Raw genomic sequence first — 8796 nt, 5'->3', positions numbered from 1 at the left:
GTCTTGATCCAAGCGGGCGCTGAAGAAGTCCATCATCGGGATGAAGTCTTCTATGAAGCAGCATCTTCAATTTTCTTTCTTCCGGAGCCATCATCGTCCAGCCGACGCGGAACATCCTCTTCTACCGACGCCTACTAGCCGAATGACGGTTCCTTTAAATGATGTCATCCAAGATGGCAGCCGTCGAATTCCGATTGGCTGATAGGATTCTATCAGCCAATCGGAATTAAGGTAGGAAAATTCTGATTGGCTGATGGAATCAGCCAATCAGAATCAAGTTCAATCCGATTGGCTGATCCGATCAGCCAATCAGATTGAGCTCGCATTCTATTGGCTGATCGGAACAGAGCCAAGGTATAGATGGTTCTTATGGGATGTTTTTAATTCTGTTTAGTGTTTTGCGAGTGCTGTGTTTCAGGGAATGTCAGTATAGGTGTTGAATTTCAGGTTAATTGTGGTTGTTTAAAGTTTGTGTCGGCTATTAATGTTTTGTTGTGTAGAATGGACAAGTGTTTTTAAATGTTTTCTAAGACATTGTTATGTTTTTCTCTTTTGTGACTGCGTGTGGAAGCGTGCTGTATGGATGGCATATTGAATAGTGAGGTGTATTTGATTTTGCTTGCTATTGAGAATTGTATTCTGCATGCATGAGTGGAGTGCATGATTTGTCTTTTAGTTTATTGTTATGTTGTGTTTGCGTGTCACATGGGAGGTTTCACGCAAACAAGGGGGGATATTGATGAGTATTGATGAGTATCTTTATGTGATGGTGGTGATTGTTTTAGGAAAGAAGGTGAACCTAAAATGTTTTGACTCTCCTCTCACAATGTTAGTGCCTAACCACCAGCTGTGCCCTAAATTTCCCTGTCTTATCCCTATGCAGGATGGTGATGGCCACCCCGGTCGCCGCCTGTATACCCATACCCCACTCCTTTTTCCCTCCCTGGTGGTTTCTATCTCTTCATTGTCTTTCTGTGTTTTATTTTTCTCTCATATTTCAGAGACCTAAAATGTTTTTATTTTTCTATTTGGTTCTTAACACTATATTTGTATTTGCAGGATGAGATTATGCAGATTAAAGACACTAACTGAATTATTTTTGAGTTTCCATATTTAGGTAAAATCTGTACAGACAAAATTCCATAAGTGCACTCTTCAAAAAAATGAAGATTGAATGCAAGTAAACCTTTAAAGAAAGAAAAAATAAAGATAAAAGTCCTTTTGTCAAGCTTGTTTTAACCACCATACTGCAGTAAAAGTTGCTGAACTATCTTTGGATCCATTCTTTGCTTTGCATACTGGTACCAGCCCCTGAACTGGACTCTGGGTAATTCCTCTGATGTGTGTCGTCAGGACATAAAGACTATCCTTCTCTGGACTGTGCCTTGCCGGTTGATATGGAGGACCTGTTATGCTGTTACAGGGTCAACCAATTAAATTAGGGGAATATTGTTTTAACTCGGTTACTTATATTGCTTGTGTTGTATGTTCTTGTATTTGTGTTATTTTTGTTGATCATATTAGGTTTAGCAAATCATATAGTTTTGTCTGCAGAAAAGCATGCCTGATTGGTATTAGTGCACATTGTGGTTTATGTACTTAACAAAGTAACCCTTTAGATAAGTGTAACTCTAAACCTCGCAGTATTGTACCCTATTGAATGGCCCACTGAGTATAAAAATATGTTTAAGGAAAATGCTGCAATATATCAGAATATTTTAGACCCTTCACCCTCTAGAACATAAGGAGGACATGTCTCAGCTAGAAGTTTATATTAATTATACAGAGAAATATTTATTTAGGGAATAGCATAATTATAGTTTATGAAAGCAAATGTATTTTTCCCTTTTATTAATTGGTATGGTATCTGCAAAGTGAATTTGGTAATTCCTGATGTTTGTCAAAGAAAGGATTTATCTTTATCATAAAGATGTGTTTATTTTTAAAAGATTCTGTAGTTTTAGATGGTGTTAGGATTGTATTATTTCCTCATATAGGAGTGTGAGAGAATTTAGGTTGCATAAACTAATTAGTAAACTAAGAGTGTTTATATCAGATGAGATTGTTGACTATTAGGATCATGGTTGGAGAATTACAAACATTATAGATAGTAGATGTGCTGAATTAAGCAACACTTGGTTCTTTTATTTTCAGAAGTTCAGACGTTATGCCTTAGCATAAGTTCTAGCATAGCCATTCAGCCTCTTGATGAAGTCTGGCAGTTTTCACTTTCTTAGTATTCATGAAGTATCGTTTAAATTGTATAGAGAAGCTGTGAGTTATTCTCTGTAAAAGTATCAATGTATTTAGTTTGTATTATATATCAACAATGTTTTTCTTGGTTTTGACATAGGATGAGGTAAGCTAAAGGAATTGTGAAGTGTTATTTGGACATAATTGTGATTGTATTGGGGTGTGTACTCATCTTGTACTGTTTCTGTTTTCTTCCTAGACTCCCTGTGACTCAAGTGTTTGCTTGCCATGGGGATCCGCTGGCTGCCTCATCCACCCCATGAACAAACCATCAGATGTCCAGCATCTCCCTGCGGAAGAACACTGGATAAGCACCCCTACTGCAAATGAACTGTAACTGTATTAAAGCAAAGTGTCTGAGGAAGGTGGAGCGCTCTAAGGGGACAAAGACTGTTCTTCAAGTGATCAGAGGCCACCTAGAGACAGTTGTGCTGTTACCATGTCATGCTTTACTGTGGTGAAAGAACTGTTGGACATATTGGGGGGTGCTAGCAATGCAGGTGGAGAAATAAAAGATGTAGCGTTGTTTGGGGGTAGATGGGGGGCTGGTTGGGTCTTTGTGCAGATAGACCGGTAGTTTTGGGGATGCTGGAAGGTAGATGGAAGGTATTGCCCTATTGGCCTATAAAAGTATCTCAAATACATGTGAATATTTTTTCTCTCTAGTATTCTCACATAGAGTTCTGTTACCATAGTATAAGGCTCATACTGTTGTTAAAGGCTTTCCTTATTTTCTGCGCCTGTCTATTTTTATGTTATTCTGTTAGAATAAAAGAGTGGTATGTTAAGGGTTAATGTGAACCTGACTAGCGCCATCTTGTTCTTTGCATACATCCTGTAATGATTAAACTTTATTATAATTGGTTATTCTGTAGTGAGAAATATATGCTTGTCATTTTATTCTGCAAAGCTAGCTAACCTTGTAGATGTCCCTGGCATTATGCCAAGGAGGGTATTATCTCAATAAGATGGTCCAACGACCTTGTTGTTCTCGCAGATGTTAGCTTGTTATGACTATAGATATTGTTTATGAGCTAGTACTTTTCCCTGACAAACACTGTGTATAACTGTGTAAAATAATGTGTCATCACCTTAACCCCATATGCTGTTACTGAAGTCTATAAGACATGCTTGCACTGTTCAATAAATATGAATAGCTTTAGATCATTTTCTGCATGGTCTGAGTCTGTTCTAAGGATATCCTTATCAGATAATCTACATCTGCTTCAGGTGGTACAGTGGGCCCGCGGCTTCGGCCTGACCTGACACTCCCCCCCTGGGAATAACACCTAACACCGAAGAAGTGCACAAGACTTTAACTGGTTTCCGAAGACAAGTGGAAATACATTGCAGGGACCACAACAAAATTTCGGACCTGCGCCAGTCGAGACTGGGATTGTGCTTTTGGAGCCAGGGATAACCCAGAACAACCGGAAAATGCGGAGAGTTTATCATCTGGAACTTGAGGGTTTCAAAATGGAGAGCCCCAACAGCCACGGACAACGGAGCAGTTTCGTGAGTAACGAGTGCGGGCTGAAGGGGCCTACCATCAATGGCCTCAATAGCAAGTGGAACGGACCGAGGCAAAACAGGAATGGAGTGCTTTGATACAAAAGCACTGTCATGAAATAGCCTGCAGCACCGGAGTCAACAAGAGCCTGAGTGACTATGGAGGAATCCACCCAGGAAAGGACAACTGTGACCAAAGGTTTCTCCTTAAGCGGTTCCGGGGACGACGATAAACCACCCAAGATCTGCCCCAGACAGGACCTTAGGTGTGAGAGTTTCCTGGCCGTGTAGGACAAGACTTCAAAAGGTGGCCCTGTAACCCACAATAGAGGCAGAGCCCCTCCCTCCTCCTAAAGGCCCTCTCCGCCATGGAGAGACGCGTGAATCCCAACTGCATCGGCTCAGCAGTACCTGGCGACTCGGGACCAGGAGGCATGGGAGGAAAGGGAGGCATGGGTGGGAATGAACACGTAGGAGACAAAAGAACAGGAGGCTTCCGCAAGCGCTCCTTGAAAGAGGGCCTCTCTCTGAGTCTGATGTCAATTAGGATAACAAAAGACACCAATGCCTCGAGATCCTCTGGTAAATCTCTGGCAGCAACTTCGTCTTTAATCGCATCAGAGAGCCCATGAAAGAAGGCGGCACCAAGGGCTTCATTGTTCCAACCTACTTCTGCGGCAAGCGTACGGAACTCAATAGCATACTGAGCAACAGATCTTGTACCTTGCTGAATGGACATGAGTCGTTTAGCAGCAGAGGAGGAGCGAGCCGGAACATCAAATACCCTTCGAAAGGAGGCCACAAATTCAGGGTAATTTGAAATCACAGATTTATTTGTCTCCCACAAGGGATTAGCCCAGGCAAGAGCTGTGTCAGAGAGTAACGAGATGACAAATCACACATTAGCTCTGTCAGAGGGAAACGCCTGAGGTAACATCTCAAAGTAAATGCCCACCCGGTTCAAAAACCCTCTGCACTGAATAGGATCGCCTCCATATCGCTGAGGTAGAGGTGCAGAACCGGAAATGCTCCTGGTAGGCATAGGTGAAGCAGCGGATACAGGAGCAGCCATAACTTGCGGGACACTTTGGTCCAAATGTGCAGTGCGAGTCAGCAGGGTTTGCAGGGCTACTGCAAATTGATCCAAGCGGTGATCCTGTACATCCATCCTGGAAATGATGGCAGGTAAAGGTGGATTATTAGCACCATCAGGATTCATGGCCTTTGCGTAATGTCAGGGTGCCAGGAATCAGACTGAGACGAGAAGTGCAAAAATAATCACACCTTTATTAATAGCAAAAAATAATAAAAAGTCCACAAGTCAAATAACAAGCCAGGAGTCAAAACCAGAGCTGGTAGTCAGACAAGCCGAGTCAGGAGCCAAAGCGAATAGTCAGACGAGACGGAATCAGCAACAAGGAAAACAGCAGAGTCAGGAACAAGCCAGGGATCAGGAACCAGGAAGGACGTCAGGCAGCCAGGTAATACACAGGAATTCTCACAAACAGGTCTGAGACAACGCGAAGGCAAAGCATACTGAAAAGAGGCCCTTTAAATAATAAGTGATGACATCACAATTCTGATATTGCATCCTGTCTCACATGGATGATGCATACCAGTCTGGCCATAAAAGGAAGTGCAGGAAATGAGCAGCATCCCCCACAATGCACCATAGTCAGGAAGAGAAGTGAGTAAAATGGCTGCCAGCAGCAAATGGCAAACAAAACAGGGAAAAAACCCTGACAACGCCGGATGGATGAAGATAGAAGATGCCGTCTGGATGAATAGTTCTGCCCGCTTGGATGAAGACTTCTGCTGGCTTCGAGGAGGACTTCTGCCTGCTTGGATGAAGACTTCTGCCGCCTGGATGAGGATGGATGTCCGGCCTTCGAAAACTGTAAGTGGATCGTCAGGGGTTAGTTTTAGTTTTTTTTTAAGGGTTTATTGGGTGGGTTTTATTTTTAGCTTAGGGTTTGGGCAGTAAAAGAGCTAAATGCCTTTTTAAGGAAAATGCCCATCCAAATGCCCTTTTCAGAACAGTGGGGAGCTTAGGTTTATTTAGGTTTTTATTTGGGGGGTTTGGTTGTGTGAGTTGTTGGTTTTTCTGTTGGGGGGGTGTTTTTTTTTTTTACAGGTAAAATAGCTAATATCTTTGGGGAAATGCCCCACAAAAGGCACTTTTAAGGGCCATTGGCAGTTTAGTGTAGGCTAGGGTTTTTTTTTAATTTTGGGGCGCTTTTTTATTTTGATAGGGCTATTAGATTAGAAGTAATTCTTTTTTATTTTTGATAATTTTGTTTTTTATTTTGTGTAATTTAGTGTTTATTTTTTTTGGTAATTTAGATAAATGTAATTTATTAATTTAATTTATTTTATTGTAATGTTAGGTTTTAGTGTAAGGCAGATTAGGTTTTATTTCACATGTAAGTTTGTATTTATTTTAACTAGGTAGCTAGTAAATAGTTAATAACTATTTACTAACTAGTCTACCTAGTTAAAATAAATACAAACTTACCTGTGAAATAAAAATAAAGCCTAAGCTAGCTACAATATAACTATTAGTTATATTGTAGCTAGCTTAGGTTTTATTTCACAGGTAAGTTTGTATTTAGTTTAAAATAGGTATTATTTAGTTAATAATTGTACGTTTAATTTAGCTGTATTTTAATTATGTTAAAGTTAGAGGGTGTTAGAGTTAGGGTTACGTTAGGGTTAGGTTTAGGAGTTAATAGGTTTATTATAGCGGTGGTGTGGGCGGATGGTGAATTAGGGGTTAATAATGTTTAAATAGTGTTTGCGATGGGGTTTAGGGGTCAATATGTTTATTTTAGTGGCGACGATGTCGGGAAGCGACGGAATAGGGGTTAATAAATTTTTTAAATGGTGGCGATGTCCGGAGTGGCAGATTACGGGGTTAATAAATTTATTATAGTATTTGCGATGCGGGAGGGCCTTGGTTTAGGGGTTAATAGGTAGTTTATGGGTGTTAGTGTACTTTGTGACAGTTTAGTTATGAGTTTTATGGTACAACTTTGTAGCATAAAACTCATAACTACTGACTTTAGATGGCGGTACGGATCTTGTCATTTTAGGCTGTACCGCTCACTTTTTGGCCTCACAGCAAAACTCGTAATACCGGCGCTATGGAAGTCCCATTGAAAAAGGTATTTTCTTAAAGTGAGGTACTGACGTTGCGCGACGGCCAAAAAAGTGTGCGGTACAGCTATTCTGACAAGACTTGGGCCATAACGATACTTTTCCACTCATAGCCAAACTCGTAATCTAGGTTAGTATTAAAGGGCCATAATACCCAAATGTTTAAACACTTGAAAGTGATGCAGCATAGCTGTAAAAAGCTGACTATAAAATATCTCCTGAACTTCTCTATGTAAAAAAGAAAGATATTTTACCTCAAAAGTTCCTCAGTAGCCACCTCCCATTGTAAAGGATTTCTAAGCAGCATTTTAGCGTGTCTGTCCTAGGACAGCTTAGGGGATGAGCCTCATGAACTCTCATATTATTTCACCAATCAGGTAAAGGAAGCTTACTATGAAATCTCATGAGAGTTAAGTCAAATCTCATGAGATCACAGTAAGAGTTCATGACCTCAGCACTGCTGATGCTGATTGGCTGCTGACTTAATTTCTTTTTTATTTTTACCTGCAGCTGGGAGCAGGTGAAGTATAACTTTTTACACAGAACTTACTCTTCTGAGCTGAGGAGATTGTGAGGTAAAATATCTTCCTTTTTTACATAGAGATGCTCAGGTGATATTTTCCTGTCAACTTTTTACAGTTATACTGCATCAGTTTCAAGTGATTTAGCATATGAGTATTATGTCCCTTTAACTATGAATATACACTGTTCATATATTAAAAAACTTTAATGGCCTTTTAAACACTGCTGTAATAAGTCTAACAAAAGAGTAAAAAATACATTTCCAGGATTTGCAACCCTTTAAATGACTGTCACAGCAATAAGGTAGATTTGAAAATCATCGCTTTCAACAGGATGAGAAATGTGTGTATTATCTGTATAAAAATAAGCAGATCTGTTTGCCTTTCACATACAACATCAAAGGTTGACACCAATACATTTCCACTAACACTAAAGTCTACACAATATCCACTTTAATCAAATAAGACCACATTTGTTTTTTTGTAATCAAAGGACTTTTTTAAGATTCCATAAATCTTAACTAGTTTAGCAAGACATATTGACACAATTACCACACGTTTATATATATATACTTATTTATATACAGGTAGAAAAAACATTTATCTAAACTGCTTTTGGTAATAGTTTAGATTTTGGAATATTTGCATCTGTAAAATGGGAGAGATTGAAGAGGAGATATCATGTATCTCCTCTTCAATCTCTCCCATTGGATGTATTGGTAGAGGTATTTGCAGCAGAAATAGTAAGGTTCTTATGCCACTTTATAGGTCATTAGTTAGGCCTCATCTTGAGTATTGTGTGCAGTTCTGGAGACCATATCTTCAGAAGGATATTAACAAACTTGAATCTGTGCAAAGGAGGGCTACCAAAATGGTACATGGTCTAAAAAATAAAACTTACCAGGATAGGCTCAATGACCTAAATATGTATAGCTTAGAGGAGAGAAGGGAAAGAGGTGATATGATAGCAACTTTCAAGTACATTAAAGGGTTTAGTAAAACTGAGGCTGTGGGTATTTTACATAAAATGGAAAATTCAAGAACAAGGGGTCATGAGCTCAAGCTAAAGGGTAGTAGATTCAGGAGTAATTTGAGGAAGCACTTCTTTACAGAAAGAGTGATTGATTTATGGAATAAACTTCCTCAAGAGGTAGTAGCAACAAACACTGTGGGGGACTTTAAAAATGCATGGGACAAGCATAGGGCTATCCTACGAACTAGATAAGTTTATACTGTTAGGTAAGGTCGGGCAGACTTGCTGGGCCTATGGCTCTTATCTGCCGTCAATATCTATGTTTCTATGTTTCTATCATTTGTCATTTAGGCAATATTTACATGTCATAATACAATTTATACA

This window comes from Bombina bombina, chromosome 2 (assembly GCF_027579735.1).
Source record: "Bombina bombina isolate aBomBom1 chromosome 2, aBomBom1.pri, whole genome shotgun sequence".
NCBI lineage: Eukaryota > Metazoa > Chordata > Amphibia > Anura > Bombinatoridae > Bombina > Bombina bombina.
This window is presented reverse-complemented; position numbering follows the sequence as displayed.